The following is a 27,482-nucleotide window of genomic DNA, read 5'->3' as shown; positions in this document are numbered from 1 at the left end:
TCAAAGTACTTCATGAACCCTGAAGTGAAGTGATTCTCCATAGAAGGAGCTTTTTCTGCAAAATGAATCTGGCTTGTAACCTGCATACCAAAATCTTCAAGTAACTGGACAAATTTCTTGTGCTACTTTGAAATCCAAGATCTCATTGGGTCTCATACTTGGTAAGCTGTTACATGCATGTGAACAATAATCTCCATTTGTGAAAATTCTTTAAAGACTTCTCAATATGTAACCCATGTATTGCTTCCTCCAGAATGACCACCATGCAGCAATACATTCTTTTTTTAAAACTGAGTTTATTGGTACATTTTAGGTATACAGTATGGTTACATTCATTATTGGGATCATGTACCTTTACATGACAGGTCTTGGTTCTCAGCCAATACATTCTTATGCTCTTAATGAAAGCATTTATATTCTTGTCTTTCTTTTTCTCCTTTCAATTTAAAAAGGAACTGGTTCAAAAAAAACACATCCTTTACTACATACAATCAAAGAAAAAGATGTACCATTTAGTGATGGTGGATAAGAACTCATGTCAGACTTTTCAAACTTTTCACAGTCCCTTTTCTTTTTCTCCCTAGCAAATATTACTAGCAGAAGGAGAACTAAACTTACAGTTAGATACATTGGAGTCCCTATTCCAAACATTTCCATTTTTTGATAGTTCACCATTCTAACCTAAGTTAAAAGCATTGACTAACAGGTGCTTGAAAGCTCAAAAGTCAGTATTATGTGCTGGGGCACCAAACATGTTGCTTTTCACAAAATTGTCATAGCAGCTGAACTTGTGCAAATGCATTTGAGAGCACTTTATCACCCAGATGTAACTATCAGAAAACCGCTGGGCTAGAATGGTGGCAACATTTTTTAGGCTCCAGTTTTCCTACTGATTAATTCTCAGGATGATGAGTTAGTACCTCATGGTAATTCTTATCTTAGGATCACTACATGTAGGCATCATGTTTGTAGCGGGCCATTGATTTCTAAGTCAGTCAGAGCTTCCTCAACACTGTACACGAGCTAGACTCCTGGATGGTCCACTGTGCCCTACCCAGTGTCCCTGTGAAGCCAGGTCAGAGGCTCACAAGGTGCCCAGCCTGGCTGTCCCTGGCTTCACTGCACCTCATGTGCATGTTGCCTGGGAAGTACAGCATGTTATGCTGCTCTCCTGTAGTCCAGGGAGGCTGGAGTAGTGGTCACCAGCAGGAGCAGCTCCTTCCTGCGCTGCAGGTCCGCTGCTCTGGGTACCTCGCACAGCTGCAAGTAAAGCCCCTCAGCCAACAGGGAGCCACTCACCCCAGTGCCACCTGGGTCCACAGAGCTCACCTATGGACAGCACAGAGCATCTTGGATGGCGAGTGGCCATGGCCAGAGCAGTGAAGGTTGGGCACTTAGGAGCCTGAAGCCCCACATGGGCCCTACACCAGCAGGCAGAGGTCTTGAGCACAAAGTCTCTACCCCACCCAAGGGCTGGCCTGAGGCCCGAATCCTAAAATTTAATCTTCTAGAAAAAGAAGAGCAAGACAAACCCAAAGTTATTATAAAGATCAGAGCAGAAATCATTGCAATAGAGACTAAGAGAATGATACCAAAAAATCAATGAATAGAAGAATTGGTTTTTTGAAAGAATAAATAAAATCGACAAACTCTTAGCCAATCTTATCAAAAAAGGAAAGAAAAGGCTCAAATCCATGCAATTAGGAATGAAAAAGGTGAGGTCACAACAGATCCAGCAGAAATCCAGAGGCCCATCAATACATACTTCGAGAACCTGTACTCTAATAAAATGGAAAGCACAGAAGAAATGGACAGATTTCTAGATTTACCTAGAATTACCTGAGTTGAACAAAGAAGATAAAAAAATCTAAACACTCCATTTACAATCAGTGAAATTGAAAAGGGAATTAAAATTTTACCAACAAAGAAAAGCCTACTTCCTGATAGCTTCACTGCTGACTTCTACAAAACATTTAGAAAAGAACTACTGCCAATACTCTTTAAACTTTTAAATGAAATTGAAAGGGAAGCAATACTTCAAAATTCATTCCTGGAAGGAAGTGTTGCTTTGATTTCAAAACTATGGAAAGACCCAACCAAAGAAGAAAACTACAGGCCAATATTCCCAATTAACATACATGCAAAAATCCTCAATAAGATACTGGCAAACAGAACACAGAGGGTCATTAAGAAGATCATTCTGACCAAGTTGGATTTATCCCATGGGTACAAGGATGGTTCAACATACATAAATCAATAAATGTAATACATTATATTAACAGAGTCAAGGATAAAAAACATATGATCATTTCTATAGTTACAGAAAAAGCATTTGACAAAATTCAATACCCCTTCATGATGAAAACCCTGCAGAAAATTGGAATAGATAGAATTTATGTCAACTTGATAAAGGCTCTCTATGAAACATCAACATCATAATAAATGGTCAAAAACTGAAAACCTTCACACTAAAATCAGGAGCAAGACTAGGATGTCCACTAACATGACTCCTGTTCATAACAGTTGTGGAAACATTAGCCACAGCAATTAGAGAAGAAAAAGAAATCAAAAGAATAAAGATAGAAAAGGAAGAATATACTGTCATTATTTGCTGATGATATGATACCCTACATAGAAGTCCCAAAAATCTTTGCTAAAATAATTGTAGACTTAATTGACTGTAGAATAGCTGCATACAAGTTAAATACTCAAAAATAAATAGCCTTCTTGTACACAAATAACAGACTCATTAAGAGAAAAATTAGGGAAACAATCCCTTTCACAATATCATCCAAAAAATGAAACATCTAGGAAATAATCTAACAAAGGAAGCAAAAGCCCAATACATTGAGAACTACAACACTCTGAAGAAAGAGATGAAAGAGGATATAAGAAAATGGAAAGATATTCCCCCTCTTGTGCCTGGAATCAACATAGTAAAAATGGCCATACTTTCATTTGCTATACAGATTCAGTGCAATCCCAATTGAAATTCCAGCAGCATTTTGCATAAACTAGAGAAAATAATACAAAAATCCATTTGGAGCCAGAAGAAACCTAGAAGAGCAAAAGCAATTCTAGGCAATGGAGACATGGTAGCTGGTATAACAATTCCCAGCTTGAAACTATACTACAAAGCTACTATGTTAAAAACAGCATGGTACTGGCAAAGAAACAGACCTGTGGATCAATGGAATAGATTGGAAGATGCAGAAATAATTGCAGATGTACTCAATGAACTTATCTTTGACAAAGAACCAACCATCCTCACTGGAGGAAAGATAGTCTCTTTAATAAATGGTGTTGGGAAAACTGGATCTCAACCTGCCAAAGGTTAAAACTAGACGCCTATCTTTCACCATGCAATAAACTAAAATCCAAGTGGATTAAAGATCTAAATATTAAAACCAAAACACTAAACTTGTTGGAAGATAAGCTAGGTAGAACTCTTGAAGACATTGGCATAGGAAAAGACTTTATCCTCAGTAGTATGGGAAATAGCACAAAGAATCAACAACTGGGATCTCATCTTTTTAAAAAGCTGCACCACCAGAGAAACCACCAACAGAGCTAAGAGACAACCTACAACATGGGGAAAAAATTTTACCAGCTGTTTCTCAGACAAAGTTCTACTGTCTAGAATATATAAAGAACTTTAAAAAATCAGGCTCCCCAAATATAAAGATCCAATTTAAAAATGGGTATCTGAAATGAACAGAAATTTCTCAAGCAAAGAAGTAAAAGCAGCAAATAAATATATGAAAAAGTATCCCACATCACTGGTCATTTGAGAGATGCAGATGCAAACAACAGTGAGATTCCACCTTACCCAGAAAGAATAGTTGCTATCAAGCAATCAACCAATAACAAATGCTGCTGGGAGTGTAGATAAAGGGACCCTTTCCTATTGTTGGTGGGACTGTAGACTGGTGCAACCACTGTGAAAATCAATATGGAGATGGCTTTAACAACTAGGAATGGAAGTCCCATTTTACCCAGCTATTCTGCTGGGTATCTTCCCAAAAGAATTAAAAGAATCATACCACAGTGATATATGCTCACTCACCCATGTTTATAGCAGCACAGTTTTTTTTTAATCTTATTGAGTTTATTGGTACTTTTAAAGTATACAGTACACTTACATTAATAGTTAAATATTTGAAATAGGCCCATTGCCCATCAACTGGAGACTGGATAAAGATGTGGGATTTTTTAAAAATAAAATGGAGTACTACTCATCCATAAAGAATGAGAAACTAGAGACATTTATAGCTATGTGGATGCATATAGAGGGCATACACTTAAGTGAAATTAATAGAACACACGTGTAATTACTGTATAGTTTCTCTGGTGTGATAAATTAAAAGTTTAAATAAGGGTCAAATGTATAATTGATATTTCGTAATAGGAAGAAAAGGTCTAAAGTTATTGTGCAAATGGGAGGGGTAGGGGAAAGGTAAAAAGGGAAGAGGAAAAAATAAAAGAAAAAATGGAAAGAATGTCTTTGTAAATAGGGAAGGGTGGAGGGGGTGGAGGAAGGGCAGGTTAATTGGGAAGAAATAAGAACCAAGATGTCATGTAAAATTACAAGATCGTAATGATGAATGTAACTGTATTGTCTATCTAAAATATACCAAGAAAATATTAAGAAGTTATTTATGACAAAGCAACAGCCAATACCGTATCATCAACCAGCACCCAATATCATTCCCATAAAGGCACGGATCTCTTGCAAATGGGGAGGGGTCTAAGAAGTCAAAGTCAAGGAGTGATCAGGAAGGGAAAGGGAAATACATAAAATAAAAATGTGCGATGTACAGGAACCTGATAATCTCAAAGAATATATACATGATTTACTGTAAACAGGGCTCAGATTAATAATGTTAACAATAATGAAAATGAGGAAATGGAAATTAGAGGAGAAGGAGAAAGAATATGATTAAAAAGGAAACAAGCTATATTCTGTGTATGTATTCACTCCCCAAGATGATTATAAACAGCATGTAATGCAAACACATACAAAACAAAAAGCTACTGCAAGCAACTTCCATCAGGTAAAATATTTAGTTTTAGCCAAGGAATGGGTCCATTGTTTCTTCTAAAGTATATTCTCTATCCCTTTCTTCCTCTCTCTATGGAAAAAACAGTGTAAAAATTGAAAAGATGCCACACAGGTGACTTCAGGACACGTTTTTTAAAAATGAGAATATTCTGGAAGTCAATATTCAAGTCATTCAATTTTCACACTACCTTCCCTTAATTTACATAAGAATAAAAAATTCCAAATTAGCACATATACCTAACACACACACACACACACACACACACACACACACACACACACACACAAGCACTCTACACATTTTATGTCTTTTAACTTTCCATCTAATTTTTTTTTTCTTTTTTGGTACTGGGTGTCGAACTTGATTCCTTGTGCTTGGGAGACAGGTGGCAGAATCATTGAGCTAAATCCCTGGCCTTTCCATCTAATTTTTTCACAAGACTTTTATCCTTAGGCTAAAAAAATTAAAACACATTTAAACCAAACAAAATGCAGCTTTACTGCTTTACTAGAGATATATATTGATAAGAACAAACTCTGCTGGGATCTGTCTCACATGTTCTTCTAAAATAAATTTTTTTTTGTACCAGGGATCGAACCCATGACCTTGAGCTTGTGAAGCAGGTAGCAGAGCCACTGAGGTAAATTTCCAGTCCTTTTCTAAAATAAATTTAAACTTCTCTAACTGGGATTAAAAATATCAAGGTGGCATAATTTACTGGGAAAAGCTGAGATACAAAATGATGTAACATTTTAACAGATTCCCCAACCTTTGGATCACATATGTGATCTTTATTTTATTTGACCCTTCTCTGTAATTTAATCAGAAACAATGTTGTATATTTATTTAAAAAAAACTTTGGCCAATTAAGAACAAATCACAAAACCGACCTAAGAGAATTGTGAAGGGTGCTAGCACATAGTGTTTTATAGCTGAGCTGAAATACAAATTAACAAAGTAAGGATTGAGGAATTTTTCCATTTTATTTTGAAAAATGTCAAAACTACAGGCAATTTAAAGCATGAACACCAATATATACTTCAGTTAGAGTCCCAATTGCAGTTTTTTGTTTTCTCTCATTTTTATTTTTGTTGGGCCATTAAATACTTCAGAAATTGTAATACTTTAACTTAATCTCCTCCCTTAACTAAATCCCCAAATGTCCCTTAATTAAATACTTGAACCCATTTCACCTGAATAAATATATTTTCCTAACTAATCCCAGTACCATTATCACATATAAGAAATTTAAGTATTATTTAAAGTACAGTTCATTTGAAAAATTTCTCAAGTTTTTCAAATTTTTCTTTATAGTTGTATCTTCCTTTTCTTTCATGTAATTATTTTTTAATTGAAGATATAATGAAGAATCATACATTTTGTATGTTTCTTTATCCTAGAAAAGCTTCTGTTAATCCCAGGCCCCCTGCTAAGGACTGTTTTATTATTATTATTATTTTTTGTACCGGGAAACAAACTCGGGACCTTGCAATTGCAAGGCAGGTGTGGTGCCACTGAACTAAATCTCTGGCCCTACCAAGTTCTTTCTTTAAAAGAATCCAGATCATTTGCCTTGTTTAATGCCCCAATCTTACTTTTCTTGTACTTTCCCATCAGGATAATATATTAGGGGGTAGAAATACCATAAAAGTAATTTTCCTTCTCATTGTACTAGATCAGTATGCCTAAATGCCAGTTGACCATCTAGCCATAGATACTAATGTCCTTCATATCTCCCCAGCTGCAAAGTGATGCTTTGGAGGCCACCTGGGTTTGCCAGTAAATTTACATCAAATGGTTCTAGCATCCACAGCTGGTTCTTTACTTGACTGTTACACTTGTAGAATTTGTAGAATATACATTTTTAAAATATTACTTCTACTACATCACATATGAGTTGCTATTATTATGTACATAAAAGCTTCCTCCACCCTTCCTTTTCCTTTTACAGTATCACTATAAATTAATGAAATCTTCTTTTACTCAGTTACAATCTACTGATGTATCTCAATTTTGGCCTGTGGGAACTAGCTTCTGTCCTTTTCATATGCCCCTGACACCTTTGGAATTCTGCTTCCTTGTATTTTGCCATATTGTGAGGATTTGTATATTTTTGCTCTATATCTAGAATCGATCCCTCCACCTCACCCAGGGGAATTCTATGCATGGAGGATAATTTGGACATTAAGATCTGACTGCTAGTTATGCTTTTTAAAAAATACATTAATTTTATTGGTACATTTTATTTATATAATATAATGACATTCATCATTGGAAATTTGTACCTTTACATAATCTATCTTGGTTCTTATTCTTTTCCCCTTTCCCCTGCCTTCCCTTCAACCCCTCCACCCCTCCCTATTGATGAAGGCCATTTTCTCATTTCCTCATATTAATTCTATTCCATTATTTCCTTTCCCCCACCCCTCCTATTTCCCCTTCCCCTCTGCACCCTATTTCACATTATCTATTATACTTTTTTGTCCTTATTTACACTTTAAGTTTCTCACACCAGAGAAATGAATCAGTATTTATACATGCATGTCATATTTATTTCACTTGAGTATGGCCTCAATATGCCTCCATTTAGCTATAAATGTTTTTTTCAATCAGAATTACATTGCTTTAAATCCTTCATATGGAAACAGCTAAAGAAATGTATTTTAAATAAATATTTACACAGTATATATCTTAATCTTATGTATTTCATTTTCACTTTACCTCTTTGCATATTTCATGTTTCACTTCTCCCATAACCAGAATCCTCATTCTCTAAAACATTAATGTGTATAAATCATTTGTTTGGTTTTTCAGTATACACAAAATAATTTCATAATAATTATATCCAGACCATGATCAGCAACAAACCAATTAAATATACTTCATTTTTTTACTATGTTTTTTGTTTTTAGAATTTGTCCCACACATGCATCCCATATATACAATATTCAAATATTATAAAAGTTAATGCATTTTTCTTTGTGGTTATCTTATAACTGATATAAAGTTAGAGTCATGTGGCTTTGTTTATATTCAAAGTTTCCTTGCTTTTTCTCTCCCAGTCTCTTCTCCTTTTTTCCTAAAACCTACGAGAATTGAGCCTTATGCTGTTGACATTTATTATGCAACTTCTTTTTGCTATGGTCCTTTACCAACCCCAAAGCAGCCTTGTCTTTTTCTTTGACTATTTTAGCTCCTAAATCATCATTTTATTCCTCTCTTACTTGTAAAATGCATTTTAAAGAAAAAAACAGGGGGGCTGGATGATATGTGTTCAACATGTACAATGTTTTTAGAATTGGACTTAATGCCAGTAATTGGCCTGTCACTCAGGAGGATCTATTTCATTATTTTCAAAGCTGAAGCAACAAGGATAACTGTCAAACTAATTTGAACATTTAAACAGTGGAATTGGATCACTCATATTATCATACAGAAAATTGCTTTTATTTAAATATCAAAACTTTGCAATAAAATATTTGATTGAGATAAGCAGAACAATTGGAATGTGAAGATTTGGCTGCAGGCAAAGGCTTATGCTTTTATTCCTTATTGGTACAGAAAAAAAGTGGCAAAAACTGATGAAGACTCAGAGGTAAATATACATAAGTAAATGTAAGTAGATTTCAGATGTCAATTATTCTTAACATGTGTATTTTGCATATATGTATAGAACTAACTACAGATTAATATTCCATGATCTATAAGGAGTTTAATTTGTATTCAAAAGGTAGTCTAAATTTTCTAAATTCAGGGGCCATTCTGAGAATTCATATTGATTTAGAAAAAATCTATTTTCATATCTTCTCTGAAGAATTGATTCCAACAAGATTCATACCAGTGAGATTTCTGCAGCATAAATTAGCCTGAATATTTCTTTTGATTAAGTACCACAGGATGTGACTCCCTGTAGGCTAACACATAGCTAACCATATTTAAAGGAGCTGCTTCTGAGACTTTTTGAGATGATGAACTATGTTTAGATATTTATTACAGAGGGATTAAAACTTTACTGTATTAGGATATGGGCCTTAGTTAACTATTTTAAAGGTTTGCTTAGCAGCATAATCAAATGTAACAAGTAAGAAAGGCCCTCTCACTTCTTACTACAATAAATGCACATCATGTTCATTTTTTAGTATATTTTTTGTAGTACAGAGTGTTTACTTCCCTCGTGAGTACATGAATGTAACACATATCAATTTCTTTATCCCTTTTCCCTTCTCTCTCTTCTTCAACCCATCTCTTGGTCCCTTTCTGGTTTATTACTTTTTTGTACATGTTTGCAGTACATAATGTTTTCATTATGCATCAAGTTTCTTGATCTCCAGCTTAGTCCCAGGAAACTTCTATGTGGCAAATACAAGTGTATCCAGATTGGTGTAAAGAATTTTTATGGTTTTCATAGCACGGAGGAAAGTATGAACTTTCTCTCTTCAATAACAGGACAGCCATTAGTCAACAATAACTTCATTTACTGCACTGAACAGAATCTCAAGTTGCCTAAACTAACAATGTATACTGCCTTGTATTCCTCACTCTGCCCAAAGAAAGCACTAAATTATGTACTTAGCTACAATTTCAACTAGGCTCATCTCTTTGAAAGTGGCTAAGGGTAATTTTGAGCTCTTAAAGTTCTAAATTTCTGGCTAAGACCTTGAGACAAGGCAAACACTACTACTTTAAAGGTTATATTATCCTTGAATTTTGGGTAGGAAAATAAATTAGTGGGGTGGCACTAGTAGCAAAATTGAAAGCTTATTAGAGATCTGCATTTTTAATCCATGTAATATTGGTATTTGTTGCAAGGAGCAGGAATCCAGTTCCAAATTCATTTAGAAATTGAAAAAATTATTGGTTTATATGCCTGAAAAATAACAGTGATCATCTGACTTCAGGAATTATTGGATCAAGAGGGCTCAAATATTGGCATGGAAACATTTCTAGGCTGGCTTCCTTTTTATATATTGGCTTCCTCTTGAAATAAATTCTTTCATTTTATGGACGTCACCAACAGTTTCAGGCTTATAACCTCAGCAAAACCCAGTGAAAATAGGCCCATCAATAATTGTATTTAAAAATCTCAGATATTACCTTCATTGGAGCAGCCTAGATCATGTGCCCTGGGCTGAATTAATAACTGGGGCTAAGGGCATGATGTACTCATCAACTAGATTTTATGATCACATTGACTAGGTATGGGAGGGACAGAGTTCCCTGAAGAGAGCATGGCAAGCAAAAAAAAAATCATAGATTAAATTATTTTAAGTATTACATCATCACATGATTTGAGGATCTTGGAATTTGGTTTAAAGACAAATCATGTAGCCTTTTTTGTAGGAAAACAGCTGTTGACACGATCATATAACAATATGTAACATTCAAAGTTTGCTATATGACAGTGTCTAACCCTCAAGATGAATCATGGAATAATACTTATTACCTTTCAAATAAATCAAAACAATAAGTCATATAACAACAACAAGCACACAGAGACATACTCATATGGATGGATAAACACACCAATAAACATTTCTGAAAATAAACATTTTGTGTAAGGCTTTAAAGTGATAAAGACTGTTAATATATTAACTGTTGAAAATTCTTTGACTCATGTGATTTTCTTTAAGTACTTCAAAAATAAACATATAAAGAAATAACTAGCTCATTTGACTTCCATATTCTATTCTTTTTGCCTTCAACACCATCAGGATACATTTTATCCATAATCATTAGTTCTTCTGAGCTGTACCAAAGACATTTAGTGATTAGTGTTATCTGTACTTTCTATCTTACAAAGCCCTTCCATATACATTATTTCTTTAATTCTTGTCTCATATAATAAAAGTCATATGCTGATATATATTTACAATGAATCATTGGTTGTTCTTAACCATTAAACAAGGATCTCTGTCAACTCTGAGTGATAATCAGTTTTAGATAACTATAAAATAATATAATTTTCCCCTACTCTGTTGCTGCTGCTTTTGACAAAGTTTTATCAATGATGTTATAAACTCCTGACTCACAGTGTTTCTCATAGTCAGTTATACACAACAAAGGTTCTATCGGTTTAGATATCTAGATTCCCACCATAAATTCCTAGAAAATCATTCTTTTCCTTTGATGGCATTTAAAAAATCCTTTCTCCTGGTCTCAAGGTCTATTTATTGTTTTGTGGCTGCTTGAGTCTTTGGTCCTTTTTTCTCAGTATGGTTCACTAGGCAAGCAGAAGCCACCTCATGATCAAGGTGGTATAGGTTGAGAGAGGAGATAGTAAGAAGAGGAAAGTCTTTTGGGGAGGAAGAACTCTTTGTGCAAAGAGAGGGGAGATGTTGCTTGTGTTATTACTAGAGATGAAGTTGAAGCATTACTGAGACAGAATTTGGCCAAGGCCTCAGAGATGCTCAATTTCTATTTCAGGCCAGAGATATTCCTCTCAGAAGGATCTCTAATGAATCATGTAAATAGGATCATGAAGAATAAGGTGATCACAATAATTGTAGAATGATTTCAATAACTTTATTGTTCTCAGTGTTTTGCAGTATGTTCCTGTCCAGAGAAAAACCTATAAAGTGAAAGTGACATTCTTTGATTGTGTATTTCCTTGACCATTTAAAGAGCACATATGGGTGTAGCTAGGCTGAGCTGAGGCTGTATGTCCAAGTCAGTTAATTTTTGCCTCTCTTATCCCAGTAACCTTATCTTGATTTACATAAGTATACATAGATTTCTCTTTGACCACTTAAAAAAACTTTTACAGGTTTACTTGGTTTATGTGGCTATATCATAATGTCTCTTTTCTTTGAGCTTACTTCCAGACACTGCCGGTGGAACTGGCTTCAAATTTTTAATTAACAGTATCTTTTGTTTGGGTCATATACTAAAATGTTCTGAGTTTCTTTTTCAGCGTCAGGATCAAGGAAGGCAGCCAAGTGTAAAGCACTAGGGAAGAAGTAGATGCGCTGAACTCTGTTAATGTCTTGCTTCACAATATAGTTACTGATGTAGAGAACAGATGCACCAGGTGATGGTATGTGTGCAAATGTGAGTTAATAATCCAGCCATGAAGCTCCATTCAAAAGGCAATGTCACACTTAATCAGGGTCACACAACTATTTATTTTTTAAAATTTTTTCCTCATTGAGTTAATTGGTACACTTTAGGTATACAGCACATTTACATTCATTATTGGGATTTTGTACCTTTACATGACAGGTCTTGGTTCTCATTTTTCCTCTTGTACCTGCCTTCCCTTCACCCCTCCTCCTTCCCCCTTTACAAACACTTCATCTCCATTTTTTTCATTTGTCATATTTTTACTTTTCCCTTATTCCCTTTCCCCTACTCTTCCCACTTTCCCTATGCCTTTAACCCCTTTCTTCCTATTTCACATTGTCCATTATAGCATTAGGATCTTATGTATTATTATAGATTATTTACACCAGAGAAACTATTTGGTATTTACATATGTGTGATTTATTTATTTCACTGAGGAATATATCCTCAATATGTATCCATTTTCTATGAATGAATTTCTCATTTTTATGGCTGAGTAATATTCCATTTTATAGATAAACCACATCTTCTTTATCCAGTTTCCAACTGATGAACAAATAGGCTGTTTCCAAGTTTTACCTATTACAAACTGTGCCACTATAAACATAGGTGTGCATATATCTCTGCAATATGATTCTTCTAATTCTTTTGATTTGTTTTGTTTTTTGAGACAGGGTCTCACTATGTAGCCCAGGCTGGTCTTAAACTCACAGTGATCCTCCTGCCTCAGTCTCCCAATTCTTTTAATTCTTTTGGAAAGATACCCAGCAGAGGGTTGGCTGGGTCACATGGAACCTCTAGTTCCAGCTCTTTGAAGTATCTCCATATTGATTTCCATAATGGTTGCACCAGTCTACACTCCCACCAACAATGGAGAAGGCTTTCTTTCTCCTCGCAACCCCACCAACATTTTCTGTTGTTTGATTTCTTGATAACAGCCATTCTTTGTTGGGTGAGGTGGAATCTCGGTGTTGTTTTTATCTGCATCTCTTGAATGACCAGTGATGTGGAACATTTTTTCATATATTTACTTGCTGCTGTTACTTCTTTGTCTGAGAAATGTCTGTTCATTTCAGGTGCCCATTTTTGAATTGGATCTTTATTTTTGGGAGGGCTGATTATTTTGAGTGCTTTATATATTCTAGATAATAGAACTTTGTCTGAGGAGCAGCTAGTAAAATTTTTTCCCATATTGTAGATTGTCTCTTAGTTCTGTTGGTTTCTTTTGCAGTGCAGAAGCTTAATAAGATGAGATCCCAGTTGTTGATTCTATCTGCTAGTTCCCATGCTACTGTGAATTTGTTCATAAAGCCTTTTCCCATTAAAATGTCTTCAAGAGTTCTGCCTAACTTATCTTCCAGCAAGTTTAGTGTTCCTGTTTTAATATTTAGATCTTTAATCCACTTCTTGGATTTTAATTTAGTGCATGGTGAAAGATAAGTGTCTAGTTTTAATCTTTGGCAGGTTGAGATCCAGTTTTTCCAACACCATTTATTAAAGAGGCTATCTTTCCTGCAGTGATGATGGTCAGCTCCTTTGTCAAAGAGGACATAGCTAAGTACATATGAATTTGTTTTTGTGTCTTCCAATCTGTTCCACTGATCCTCAGATCTGTTTTTTACTGGGACCATGCTGTTTTTATCACAGTGGATTTGTAGTGTAGTTTGAAATTTGGTATTATTATACCCACTGCAATGTATCTGTTGCCTAGGATGGCTTTTGCTATTCTAGATCTCTTATGGTTCCAAATGAATTTTTGGATTCTTTTTTCTAGTTCTGTGAAATATAGTGTTGTAAATTCAATTCGCATTGCATTAAATCTGTATAGCAGTTTTGGTAGTATGGCCATTTTCACTATGTTCATTCTTCCTACCCAGGAGCAGGGGAGAGCTTTACATTTTCTTATATCCTCTTTGATCTCTTTTTTCAGAGTGCTGTAGTTTTAAGTGTAGAGGTCTTTTGTTTATTTTGTTAGATTGATTCCTAGATATTTCATTTTTTTAGATACTATTTTAAAAGGAATTATTTCCCTAATTTTTCTCTCAGTGAGTCTGTTAGTTGTGTACAAGAAGGCTATTGATTTTGGGGTGTTGACCTTCTATCCAGCTACTCTGCTAAAAGTGTCAGTTAAGTCTAGAAGTCTTTTGGTGGAGTTTTTTGGGTTTTCAATATAGAGTATCATATCATCCGCAAATAATGACAGTTTAACTTCTTCCTTTCCTATTTTTATTGCTTTAATTTCTTTCTCTAGTCTAATTTCTGTGGCCAATGTTACCAGAACTATATCAAAGAGGAGTGGTGATAGTAGGCATCCTTGTCTTTTTCCTGATTTTAACTTGAAGGTTTTCAGTTTTTAGCCATTTAATATGATGTTGGCTGTTGGTTTTTCATAGATAGCCTTTATTAAGTTGAGATATGGACCATTTATTCTAATTTCTTGCAGAGTTGTATCATGAATGGATATTGAATTTTGTCAAATGCTTTTTCTGCATCTATCAAGAGGATCATATGGTTTTTGTTCTTGACTTTGTTAATATAGTGCATTGCATTTATTGACTTATGTACGTTGAACTATCCTTGCATCCCTGGAATATATTCTGTTTGCTAATATCTTATTAATGATTTTTGCATCTATATTCATTAAGGAGATTGGCCTGTAGTTCTCTTTTTTAGTTGTGTCTTTCCCTGGTTTGGGAATCAAAGTCATACTTGCATCCAGGAATGAATTTGGAAGTTTTGCTTCCCTTTTAATTTCACTGAAAAGTTTTAAGAGTAGAGGCAGAAGTTCTTCTAAAAATGTCTTGTAAAATTCAATAGTGAATCCATCAGGACCTGGGCTTTTCTTTGTTTATAAATTTTTAATTAAATTTTCAATATCATGATTGTAGGGGTGTTTAAAATGTTTTTATCTTCTTTGCTCAAATTTGGTAATTTATAAGTATCTAGAAATCTGTCCATTTCTTCTGTGCTTTCCATTTTATTAGAGTACAGGTTCTCAAAGTAGGTATTAATGAACCTCTGGATTTTTGTTGGTTCTGTTGTGACTTTGCCTTTTTCATTCTGGATTGCATGGATCTGATCCTTTTCTTTCCTTTTCTTGATAAGGTTTGCTAAGGGTTTAGCAATTTTATTTATTCTTTCAAAAAACTAACTCTGATTCATTTATTTTTGGTATCATTTTCTTAGTTTCCATCTAATTGATTTCTGCTCTAATCTTTATAATTTCCTCTCTGTTTGAGCTTTGGGTTTTTCTTGCTCTTGTTTTTCTAGGAGTCTAAGATTCATCATTAGTTTGTTTATTTGAGCTCACTTTGCTTTCCGAGTGTGGGCATTCAGTACTATGAATTTTCCACATAGAATTGCTTTCATTGTGTCCCATAGATTCCTGTATGTTGTATTGGAATTTTCATTTATTTGTAAAATCTGTCTAATTTTTAATTTCCTCTGTGATTCATTGTTTGTTCAGGAGAGTGTTGTTCAATTTCCATGTGTTGGTGAAGCTACTCTGTTTCTTATGCTATTGATCTCCAGCTTGATTGCACTGTGATCTGATAATATACAGGGGATAACTTCAATTCTTTTGAATTTATTCAGACCTGTTCTGTGAGCTAATATGTGGTCTATCTTGGAGAGTGACCCATGTGCAGCTCATCAGAATGTATATTCTGATTTTGTGGGGTGGAACATTCTATAGATGTCTCTTAAATCCATGCATTCAAACACTTGGTTGAGTTCTAGTATTTTGTTGTTGATTTTCTGCCTAGATTATGTGTCTATTTGTGAAAGTGTGATATTTAGATCCGCCACTGCAATTGTATTAGTACTTATTTGGTTTTTCATGTTACTTAATATTTGTTTTATATAGTTGGGGCATTAATATTTGGTGCATATGTTTTTATAATTGTCATCTCTTCCTCTTGAATTATTCCCTTTACAAGGATGTAGTGGCCTTCTTTGTCTCTCTTAATCAGTTTTGGCTTGAAATTTACTTTGTGTATAAGATTGCTAACCCTGCTTTTTTCTGGGCTCCTGTCACATGGAGAATTGTTTTCCATTCTTTCACTTTCAGTCTATGGGCTTCTTTTTGCACTAGGTTTTTCTTGTTTACAACATATTGTTGGATTTTGCTTCTTAATCCATTCTGCCATTCTATTTCTCTTGATTGGTGAATTGAGGACACTGTTATTGATGGTTATAACTGATATGTACTGACTTATTATTGTCATGTTATTGTCCTTTTTTTGACACTTTTTATTTTTTCTCCCTCTCCTTTTAGTTTCTTGCCTTGCCTATCTGATTTGGTCTGTTGGGCCTCATGGTGTTGTGATCTTCATTGTCTTTTTCTAGGATATTGTTTAGAATTCCTTGTAGTGCTGGTTTGGTATCCATGAAGTTTCTCAGGTGTTCTTTCTCATGGAAGTATCTTATTTCCCCATCCATTTTGAAAGAGAGTTTTGCAGGATACATCAGTCTAGCTTGGAGGTTGTTTTCTTTTAGGACTTGAAATACCTCACTCCAGGCTTTTCTTCACCTGAGGGTTTGTTTTGAAAAGTCTGCTGTGTTTCTGATGGGTTCCTTTGCATGTGATTTGTTTCTTTTCTCTTACTGCTTATAGTATCTTGTTCATCTGTTGGGTTTCTGGGATCGTTATTATTTTATGTCTAGGTGTAGAATTTTTTTGATCATGGCTAGTTGGGGTCCTTTATGCCTCACTTATTTGTATGTCTAATCTTCCCCTTCTCTTTGGGAAGTTTTCTGTCATTAATTCTGTGAACAGCTTTTTAAAGTTATTTGTATTTTCGCCTTCTACTTCGTGGATTCCTATCAATCTTGTGTTATTCTTCTTTGCATCATCTAGGAGTTGTTGGATCGATTTCTCATGATCCCCTACTGTTTTTAAGAGACCTCTCTTCTCATGGTCACTGACTGCAATGCTATCTTCTATATCTGAGATTCTGTCTTTGCATTCTTTTATTCTGTTGAGTACACTTTCAATAGTGTTTTTAATCTCCTGGATACCTGTTTGAATATGTTTTGTGGATTCCATTTCTTTCCTATGTTGGGCATTCATTTTTTCCATTTCTTTCTTATGCTGGACCTTCATGGCTTCTATCATGGTCCTGAGCTCATCTATTTTTTTCTGTTTCTGTTCTAGAGTCTCAAATCATTACTTACATTTTACTCACCATCTCTTTGATTATCTGGACAATTATTTCTGTCTTGAATTTTTGTAGAGACTGATTGATCTGTTTTGTTACCTCCTGTGCTGTGTTCAGGTTGTCCTGCTGGTTCACTATCAGACTTTTCATCCTCCTTTGCCCTACTGTTTGCCATTGGTGAACTGGAAGTCTGTCTTTTTGTCTTGCTTAAGTGTTTTCTTATTTTTATTTTTGTTGTTGGGTTGTCCTTGGATTAATTTCTGGGTTATTACTTAAATCTTCCTGATATAGTTGTGCTTTAGCTTTTGATTCTCTAATGACTCATAGACATTCTCATTTTCATAATATTGGAGAAAGCAACTCATTAAATCAATCACAATCCTTTATCCAAATTGATATGATCAGCCACACAATAGGATCAAGCACAACTTGCCAATTGACAATTTGTGGTAGTCATTAATCTCTCACCTTTAAACCATGTGAATTAAATTAAAATCAAGAAGCAGCCCAAAATATGTTTGCAGTGAATACACTTTTCAATATACCATCTTTACCATTTAGGATGGGGACATAGACAGAGTTAGGGTGAGAGGAGTAGATAAGTGAAAGAATTGGAGAAGGTTTCAAGTGAAGCCAGAGGACATAGCTTGACCATACAATCTTTGTGAATCTATTAAATTCAAAATGGATAGAGTCCTAGAATAAGGACAAGAATATATTCCCTTAACAATGATAGGGGCTTGCTTTCCTTTCAAACTATTGACCATGAGTGAGGCAAAATTACAGAAGAAAGGAACATAAAGAAAAAATGACCAAAGAAGAAGTCTGAGTTAGGGCAGAAGCAGGAGCACAAAGGGAGATAACTGATAATATGGTGGAGCAAGAGACTGAGTTGGAGAAAGAGGACAGAAAAAAGAAAGAATTTGCACAGTGGAATCAGGATAAGAAAGAAAAAAATGAATTTGAAGGGTCTCTTTCAGACTATATCTCTGCTGTCATAATATATCATGTGCACAGTCCTGTGCAGAACTAAGTCCCCTGATCTCAGCTAGCCAATGTCAGATCCCTGTGACTCAGACTGACCTCAGGCCACAAGGCCCCCAACCTCCTGCAGGGTTGACCTCCACACAGTTCTACTACCAGTTTCCCCTGCCCTTTCTTTAAAGATGTTCAAAGTTAGAAGCTCAGAGAAATACCCTTTATGACCACCTATGCCTCTGAAGAGTGGGTCCAACAACTGGCCCAAGCAGGAGGTCTGAGGCGGGGGGCTGTTTCAGGGGTGGCCATGCAGCTACCTTCCTTGCTGGAGCTGGTGGTGGAGCAGGCAGGGAAGGGTGAGGCTATCTGTTTCTGCCAAATGGACACCAGCAGGCTGGAGGGAGAGCAGATCTCAGAGCAGCCTTCCCAAATCTTGCCTTCCTCGCTGGTCACACAGCTATTTAGTGGCAGAGTATACACTAAAACCTGTTTGGTAGTCAGGCGTGGTAACACATGCCTGTAATCCCAGCACTTGGGAGGCTGACTTAGGAGGATCACTGTGAGTTTGAGACCAGACTAGGCTACATAGTGAGTTCCAGGTCAGTCTCAACTATATAGTTAGACCCTGCCTCAAAAAACAAAAAACAAAAAACAAACAAACAAACGAAAAACATTTGTTTTTACTTTAGGTCATAAACTTTTTACATTGTGACTTCTCTTACCTGCCAGTCTTTGGACTCTCCTGCTTAAGGTGAGATGGTACAAAGCATACAGTCCTTGGATATTAACAAAAGGTATTTTGGGGGAGTTTTCCAGCAAAGAATGCAAGAAATGGGACATTTATCTTATTGGAAGTTATTCAGCACTCAACAAACACTATCACTGCTGCTACTATTACTGCTATTACAACAAGAACAACTACTTCCCCTACTACTACTGTTAATAATTCACATTTATTGAATGATTACTATGAGGCAAGAAATATTTTGAGTATTTTACATATATTGACTCATTTAATCATCTCAAAAGTCTGTTGCTGAAACTGAAGTGCAGAGAGGTCAGATAATTTCCCTAGGGTCATAAAAATAACATCAAATGTTGAGTATGCCTTTTGGAAGTATATTTTTGTTATAGCTCAATGAAGCCAACTATGTAACTATATTATATATGGCTTGCTCTCACCTACTTAATGGTGCTTGGAGGAGAGAATCTTAATCTAGAGTCAAGAGTATAAGCTTTCTGAGATATGGGAGCTTCCTAAAATAGCAGGCATTTGTTTCACAGAACATAAATTGATGTAGAGGGTGTAAATTGATGTAGAGGGTGGGAACAGGTAAGTTAAATAGCTCCATAAACAACTCTAGACCTAGCTTTTCCCCTAAGGAAATTTTATCTATTGTAGACTTCAAAGCACCTGGCAAGTAATGTGTTACTTTTCAGATGAAGACCCCGAAGCTGAGAGAAATTAGATAAGCTGTTTCAGTCACCAAACTAGGAGAAATGTAGTTGCCATTTAAATCTATCTACTTCAATCCCTGACTCACTCCACCATAGTCTATTATTTCAGAGACTAGATGGAGAACAAAAGAGAAAAGAAGAGAAAAAAAAATGAAAGGTAGTCATAAGAAAGCCAGGCACATAGGGCATTCTGTAAATAGTATTTTAATTTCAAGTCCCAGCAAATAATGAAAAGAGGATCAGGAATGGCTCCTGTAAACTAAAGACTGTTCAAACTGAGAAATGAATTAGGTGAAGGAAGGGCACTCAAGGTGTAAGAACTGATGAAAAAAGAGACAGAATCAGGAACTTGGTACTTAAAGATCATTTGCAGCTAGCTATGGAGATTTTGTGCAAAATGTATTTATTTCAAAAAGGGCATTCATATTCTTACTGTAATATCTTACATTTGAATATCAAGAGATAAAAGAATTCAAAATCTTTTTATTACTTGATAATCATCAAGCCCTACAAAGAGTGTGGGCATGTAGTACTTCTCCATATGCATTTCCTTTGTGCATTATCTAAACCCCTACACACACACTTACAAGCTGTGATGAGCTGGTGTCAGAACTCATTTATCTTAAGACAGCCTCCTACCCTTGGCTATAGCAGGTGCCTCCTAACTGCAGTGCTTCCTACTTGGAGCTCCACAGTTGCTTACCTATTTTTGGTTTCTGTAATCAAACATGAGTCAGGTTCAAGGAGGTACCAATTCCCAGAAGACTTTGCATTCAACACTTAACTGCAATCAGCTAGGGAGCTGGAGCCTTCCAGCTGGGTCCCTGCTGGCTGACTGTGAGAGAAATGGCTTCATCAACACAGCAGGCACTGCTCTCTGCCCATTGGGGCAGTGCCCTGCGTGTGTGATTTTAGGGAGCAAAATTAGAATCAAAAGAATTTCTTTGATATGCTGACTTCCAGAGCAATGGCTTAAGAGAAAGATAGGTTAGAAGTTGTTTTTCATACATAGAACCAAATGTGCTGTTTATGTGGAATTTATATGTAGCACTTCTTTAAGGAATTTCTTTAGCCCATACTTAGGTGCTAGCTTTGGTGGGATATCAGCCTGTTTCTTTGCTGAGAGAGGTTGGGGGAGAACCATGAGGAAATAGTACTAAGCCTCTCTCTGATGTTCACTCCCAAGGGTAGATTTTATATAACCTCCCACTAATATATACATACCTAGTAACAGGTAATGGTTGCATAAAAAACATTTGTTGAATGTGGGCATCTGAAACCTTGTTTAGGTGTTTCTGACTCTGTTTGTGAGTGCTTATGGGCACTTGAAGCCTTAAAGATAAAATTTTCCAACTTCAAACATTTTCTGGTCTGGCTCATTACTGGGTCAATCATTTTACAGATGAACAACAGTAGAAGACAAATGTGATATTTGAAACCTAGATCTATTTCTATAAGAAAAGGCGCAAGGATTACTACCATCATTAAAACCTTCTCTCTGTGAAAAACATAATAAGGAAAGGGCTCTAGGTCTATCTGAATGGGAGAAGTCATGATCCAAAAGGAGCAAAGTTGCTCTAATAAAGTGACAGTCCTTTTTGCCAAGCATGCAGAGAAATATGGAAGAGTGCGGATTCTAATAACATACCTATAGGCTTGGGTTGAGGGAGAGAAATGAAAGATTCTCTAGGTCAGGAAGTTAAGAATGATTTAAGCATAAGTGCCTTCTTTTATGCCTATTACAAAGTGACCTTATTTTGCCATGCACAATTCTTAGGTTCTTTCTGATAAACAGTAGACTTAAAACAAGTTTGAAGTGAGTGAGGGGTGGCTACTATCTCATGACCTTAGTACAATTAGGTTAAAATTTATTATAAATGAAAGTAAGTCTGCACACCATACATGTAGAAAGAAATTGCACAAACATACCATAGTATTCAAGCCAAATATGGTTAATCAAGCCTGTTCTTTAAGCTCAGTGAAGTCCTAGCTCTCTCAGGAGTTCAGTGCACACCACTTCTCACAAAGGGTCATTCACGATGCCCAGGACTATATTCAAGAGACAGGATCTTGTTGCTTTATATATATGCCATCAGCCAAGTAGAAATTCTTATAGTCATTAGCTGGAGGTAGGACGAAGACCACAACCTACCAGGCTTGCTAGAGTCCTATAGTCTCAAGCAAGAGTAAAAAATACTGCTAAACTAATGAAGCCTTTCCACATATATTGAATATGTGTGATTCAAGAGTGTAAGTCTAGCTCTAACATTTATCAAATTAATTGAAAAGCCATTATTTTAAGCAATAATAAAAGCCTTGTTAACCAACCAAGTTTTAGGTGTTAAGGCCAGGTAATAGATACAAGGGTGGTTGTTGTTGCTGCCCAAGAGGAGTGGCCTTTCCAATGCACCACTAGTTAAAGACTCTTGGAGTGTTCATTTTCAACCAAATGAGTGAGCTATTCCTAGAGTTGAAGCTTAAGCTGCCTATGACCGCTTACTCCCTATAGACAGTTACTTGTCTTTAGAAGCCAAAGTATTTTAAGATAAACTATAGATATGTAATAATTTCCAAGATTTTATAAAAAAATTATTGCAGACAATAGTTGTATGTCCTTGAAGCAGGGTAGAGGAATGGAAAGACAGGTGATAGGGAGACAAGGTCAAGAACTGTACCTGGATTCAGAGCCCAGAGTGCTAATAACGTGCATTAACTGTAACAAATGTGCCAGGCTGGTATGGATGTTTATGGTAGGGGATGCTGTCCACATATGGGGGCAGGAAGTATAGGAGGACTGTGTTTTATTATCAATTCTGCTTTGAACCTAAAATTGCTCTTTTAAAAAGTACATTTTTTTATAGTCAATAAAAAAGAACTTTATCTGGAACAGGTTCTCAGTGTGAGAGGATTCAAGCAAGTATCTAGAGAAAATGAATGGAGCACTCAACATACTAGCACTTTTTTTCCCCCAACTCTCAGTGCTTCCAGGTTTCTTTATCTGTACAGTGCCAATAATAATAATGCTGTGTAAGATATTATGATAATCAAGGACTTAGTATTTCCTAAACACTTACAATCATGCCTTCTATAGAAATTTTTCCTCAATAGATTACAAATGATGCAAATATAACTTGGTTGGCAGTCTTATGTAATTACTCTTGGCTTTAAAAGAATAATGTATTTTGTTTTGTTTTTACTGAAATCAAGGGAAAGGGAACTTGTTAATGAACCATGGGCTAAATATACTTGATTTGGCTTGGCAAGTTAAAAATTTAGTATCTATCAGTGATATGGCTTATTTAATATTCAATTTAGTAATGTACAATTTGGATAGTATTGTACTTTAGGGAGAGACTGATGGTATTTATTATTTTCTTTCAGTGCTGGGGGACTTGGGGATAAGGAAGAAGGCTGTGATGACTGCTAAGTGTGCCACCTTGAATAGAACCCTACATTTTCTTCTTTTGGGTGTTTCCTTGCTCAAAAATGATGAATAAATATTGATTTAATTTTTTAAATAAAATAGTATACTTTTTACAAACATGTGAATTTTTAAATTCTGAGTGTCTTTCTTATTTTCTTGGAGGGTCTAATGTAATCTAGTGGTTGTACAGATCAGCATTTTTAAGAATAGAATGAAACACGCAAAGGTGCAAATTTCCAACAACGAATGTCACTATATTGTATAACTCAAAAGTACTGATAAAATTAATTTAAAAATTAAATTGTATTTCAAGGCTTGGTTTGAAATGTGTTTAAACTCACCTTTAAAAAATTATATTTCTCGAAACTTTTGCACATCTGACCCAAATGTGCAAAAGTTGCCAAAGCTGCGATTGTACTCTTGGAAGTTACTAGGCTATTTCCATGGAAACAATTGTTTCAAATTATTAATAATATAAATTTGAACTCAGAGTGCAAAGAGCTAAGGTTGGAATAAAGAAAATGTGTCTATTCTCTACAAGAGAAAATTGAGGCTAAGAGAAAGACGCACTTTCTTTAAAAATCACATTTTCTTCTCACTGTTAGGTTTTGCTGTTTTCTGTTTGCTTCAGAAACCATGAGAGTATCTATTGCTCAAGTCATTTGTGCAAGTATTGGAAAACTTAAAGGACCCAACCTGTAATAGTTGCTGCTTTTCTTATTTCATTCCAAGAACCTGAAAAATCAATAAGGAGTAGATAATATGTAAATTTTATAATTCTAGGAAATCACATACTCATTTGTTCACCCTTTACTGGGCCTTAGTATGTAAAGGCCAGAGTGGAAATAAAATATGATCACTGTTCTCATGGAGGTTCACCGGCAAGTGAAGCAGACAGAATTAAACAGAAGTTATTTTCTAGGACCAGTGGGTTTGCACATGGGGGCGTCAGAACCGTGCCTCACAGCTGGTATTTCACGAAAAAATCATAGAGTTCAAGAATGCTTTCACTGCTATCTAAGCAGAAATTAGCCCATGTTTGGAATAGTAATAGAATAAATATTTACTAAATAAATAAATGAACAAATAAAAGGAATCAATTCATCTAAAATTGTGAAAGATGCTAGGTCACAACATATGTCCCAATTGTGTTACCACAGGGTGCTGCTTGTTTTCAGAGTCCTTCATGAGGCCTTACAACACACACAAGGCCACCAACCTCCTGGGCCAGTCACTACTCATTTCTTATTCACACAAATACTTGAAAAACTTCCACCATGGGAGTCCTGTGGGAAGGCTATGACATAAAGACAATAAGAAGTGATTCTTGTCTTCATGGAGTTTATTATCTCTGAAGAAGGAGAAAGATGTTGATATCTATAATTTAAGGTTATATAACATAAATCTATAGAATCAAAATTATTTGAGATGTAAATAATGGATAATGTCTGCAGAATGCTATGTCACACTCACTATAACAAGTATGTTAAATGTATTTTCTCACAATTTGCACAACACTGGATGGCTGTTATTTTGTTATCTTCATTTCACACACGAAGAAGCCAAGCATTTGCAATATAACCTGGGATATATACATATATGCTATGTGGTATAACCAACACTCAATCCTACATATTAACTTCTACATTACATCAATTAATAGAGGTCACATAAATCTTGGGTTGTTTCCACTGAACCATCAGATTCCAAAAGGCTCATTTCAGAAAATGGTACAAAGATCTGTTATTTCAGATTTCCTACAACACTCATCTCTTCTTCAAGTTTACAGGAACACTAAATTCACCCTGATTATATAGTTAATTCTCTGTGAAGCAAGGTGTACCCATAGAATCTGAAGATATGAAAAGAAGGATTTGCTTTTACCACATTGCTCTTCCAGTATACACAGGGCTCTAGGATATAACCACCTCAACTACTCCAAGAATTCCACTTTTGGGAACATCTCTTCCATCCATTTACATAGTCACTATGGTAACCTTCTCATCTTGCATTGTCTGCCTCAATAGCTGCAGTAGCTTGCCCTGTCCTGGGTACCTGACCCAGGCTATGCCCAGCACTGACATAGTTAAGGCATAAGGGTGGCTATTATAATTAAATTATCCCATCACTGTTTTTCCTAGTATTTTTGGCAAAGGCAAGATGTTCTCTCTTTGAGAACATAAATCAAGAATATCTTCTGCTACTTGGGCTTTACTCTCACATATTTCCCACAGCCATGATCTGAGCAAAAGAGCAAGTTAAAGGGAAGAATGCACGGACAGATTCAAGATTACTGGCAACTCCCTTTTCTTTTTAGTGGGGTTAACTCTATGCTGCCTTATGGGACTGGAAAAGATTATCTTAGTCAACAGAACAGAGCAACTAGGCCCTAGCTTTCCTGAGGCCCCCATCATTTCTCTTTTTTGATTTCCCTGAGATATTCTAAGATCCTTAAAACAAATGGCCTCTTCTGACAAATATATTTCCAGTTGTTTTTATTTTGGCCATGCTGGAAAACCTGGAATGTGGCTGGATAAGAGCTACTCAGCTTCTGTGACCATTCTGTGCCCTTGTACAGAAAGTTGCAATGGCCTCAAGAGAAAAAACACATTTTCTTTTTTTGGCAGCATCTATAACACCTCTCCATCCCCCAGTGATGTACTGACCTCACTGTGAGTAGGATATAGCGATAAATACCTAAAAAATGCATTATTTTCTTTAATTTTTGCAAGTGCCCTCCAAGATGAGATGTTATGATAAAATTCATTTTGTTCCTGAGAAAAGCTAATTTGTTTTAGATGACAAAAGCACAAACACATAAGACATGACTAAGCTTGGATTTGTCAATAGGTCAGTGTGATTCCAGACTCCGTAGCTGCTCTCTCTGAATATATGAGTATTAATCAGAGTACTGCTTTCCTGCTCCATCTCATAGACCTCCTTTTCTTCTGGCCCCAAATTTCAGTTTTACCTGTGTAGACCCAAGGATATTCCCAACAACAATGGTTGGCTTCCATCCATATGAGGCTTCATTCTATCTTCCCTACTCTTCCCCATTTAAGAAGAGCACCGTACTTTACCTGCATATGGTGCTGCTCCTCTAATTCAGTCTCCCACTTGCCAAACAGGTCTTCTTTCTAGGCTAGGCTGTTCCTCACAGGCATGAGAATCTTAAAGATTTCCAGGAACCTTTAAGAGATTGGTGAAACCAATGCACTCCATTTAAATGTAATTTTCTTGAGCAGCCATTTCCTTTGGCTTTTCACTCGCTTAACTCTATGATAGTGTTCTGAAAGACAGAAAAAAAAACACCTGATTCACTAAGACAAATGGGTTCATTTTAAATGGGTTTTTACTAGAGACAGAAACATTCTCCTGTAACAACAAAGTAGTCCAGTTTCTCTAAATTAAGAGCAGCAATTACTTAAATCCTTCAGCTTCCCAGTGTATAGTTGCTACTTACATCCAAAGCTCACACAGCAGATGCTGTGAGATAGAAACTGCAGTAGATTCACAATAGGGACGCTATGCAACTGCATGATCGGGCCTTTGTCCTGCTCAGTGGGTCTATATATTAGAATGAGTCAGTCTGAAACCACTTATAACTGATACTGGATGCCTTCCCAGTCTCACAGAATGTCCTTCTACGATCCGCGGGCCCTTCATGAAGGATCTTCTCAGTTGCTTTTTCTCATCCAGCTGGATCCTTTCCTTTCCCAATTACTCAAGGTACTGATTTACCTTCCACTTCCTGGAAATGTTCTGATGCACCTAATTAGTCAAAAGCATTCTCTGTTTTGTTGGAATGTCCACGCCAAACAAAAAAATATTATTGTGAACAAATTCTATTAACTCTTAAACTGTGTCTCACACCCTCATCTGGCTTTGGCATGAAATCAAACAAACACGAGCCAGGTAATGCTCAATTACACAGGAAATGGAATCTGGACCTCAATTTCTCTTTTTCTTTTACTCCTCATCACTCTTTTCACCTATCTTTGGATAAATTTGGCTTTGGCATGACCTCTGCTCTGTGGAGAAGAGAAATGAAACATAAATCTATCAATTGCACTGCTGTCAAGGCAGCCCTGTTAAAAGGTTCCAGCAGAAGATCCAGTGATTGAAATGAAGAGCAGGGATTTCAGTTATTGCCCTTTTCTTTATTCCTGTCTCCATGTTTCATGAAGAATGGCATGGCATATTTTATTTCATTCTGTCTGTACTCCCAAAGTTGAGCTTTCAAAAATTTGGTTTATTTATGTCACTTCAGACTTGAGAAATGTTACATTGAAAAGGGCAGAGCAGGTTATTAAACAAGGATATCAGAGGAAATCTTGCCCA

The 27,482-nt window shown here is 35.9% G+C and overlaps 1 pseudogene; it reads right to left on the bottom strand.

The window, feature by feature from the left end:
• On the bottom strand, positions 1-26,680 carry LOC104852896 (annotated as a pseudogene).
• Positions 26,681-27,482: the final 802 nt, after the last annotated feature.

The sequence above is a fragment of the Fukomys damarensis genome, unplaced genomic scaffold, assembly GCF_012274545.1.
Source record: "Fukomys damarensis isolate Sample0158 unplaced genomic scaffold, DMR_v1.0_HiC HiC_scaffold_16, whole genome shotgun sequence".
Taxonomy (NCBI): Eukaryota; Metazoa; Chordata; class Mammalia; order Rodentia; family Bathyergidae; genus Fukomys; species Fukomys damarensis.
This window is presented reverse-complemented; position numbering and strand designations above follow the sequence as displayed.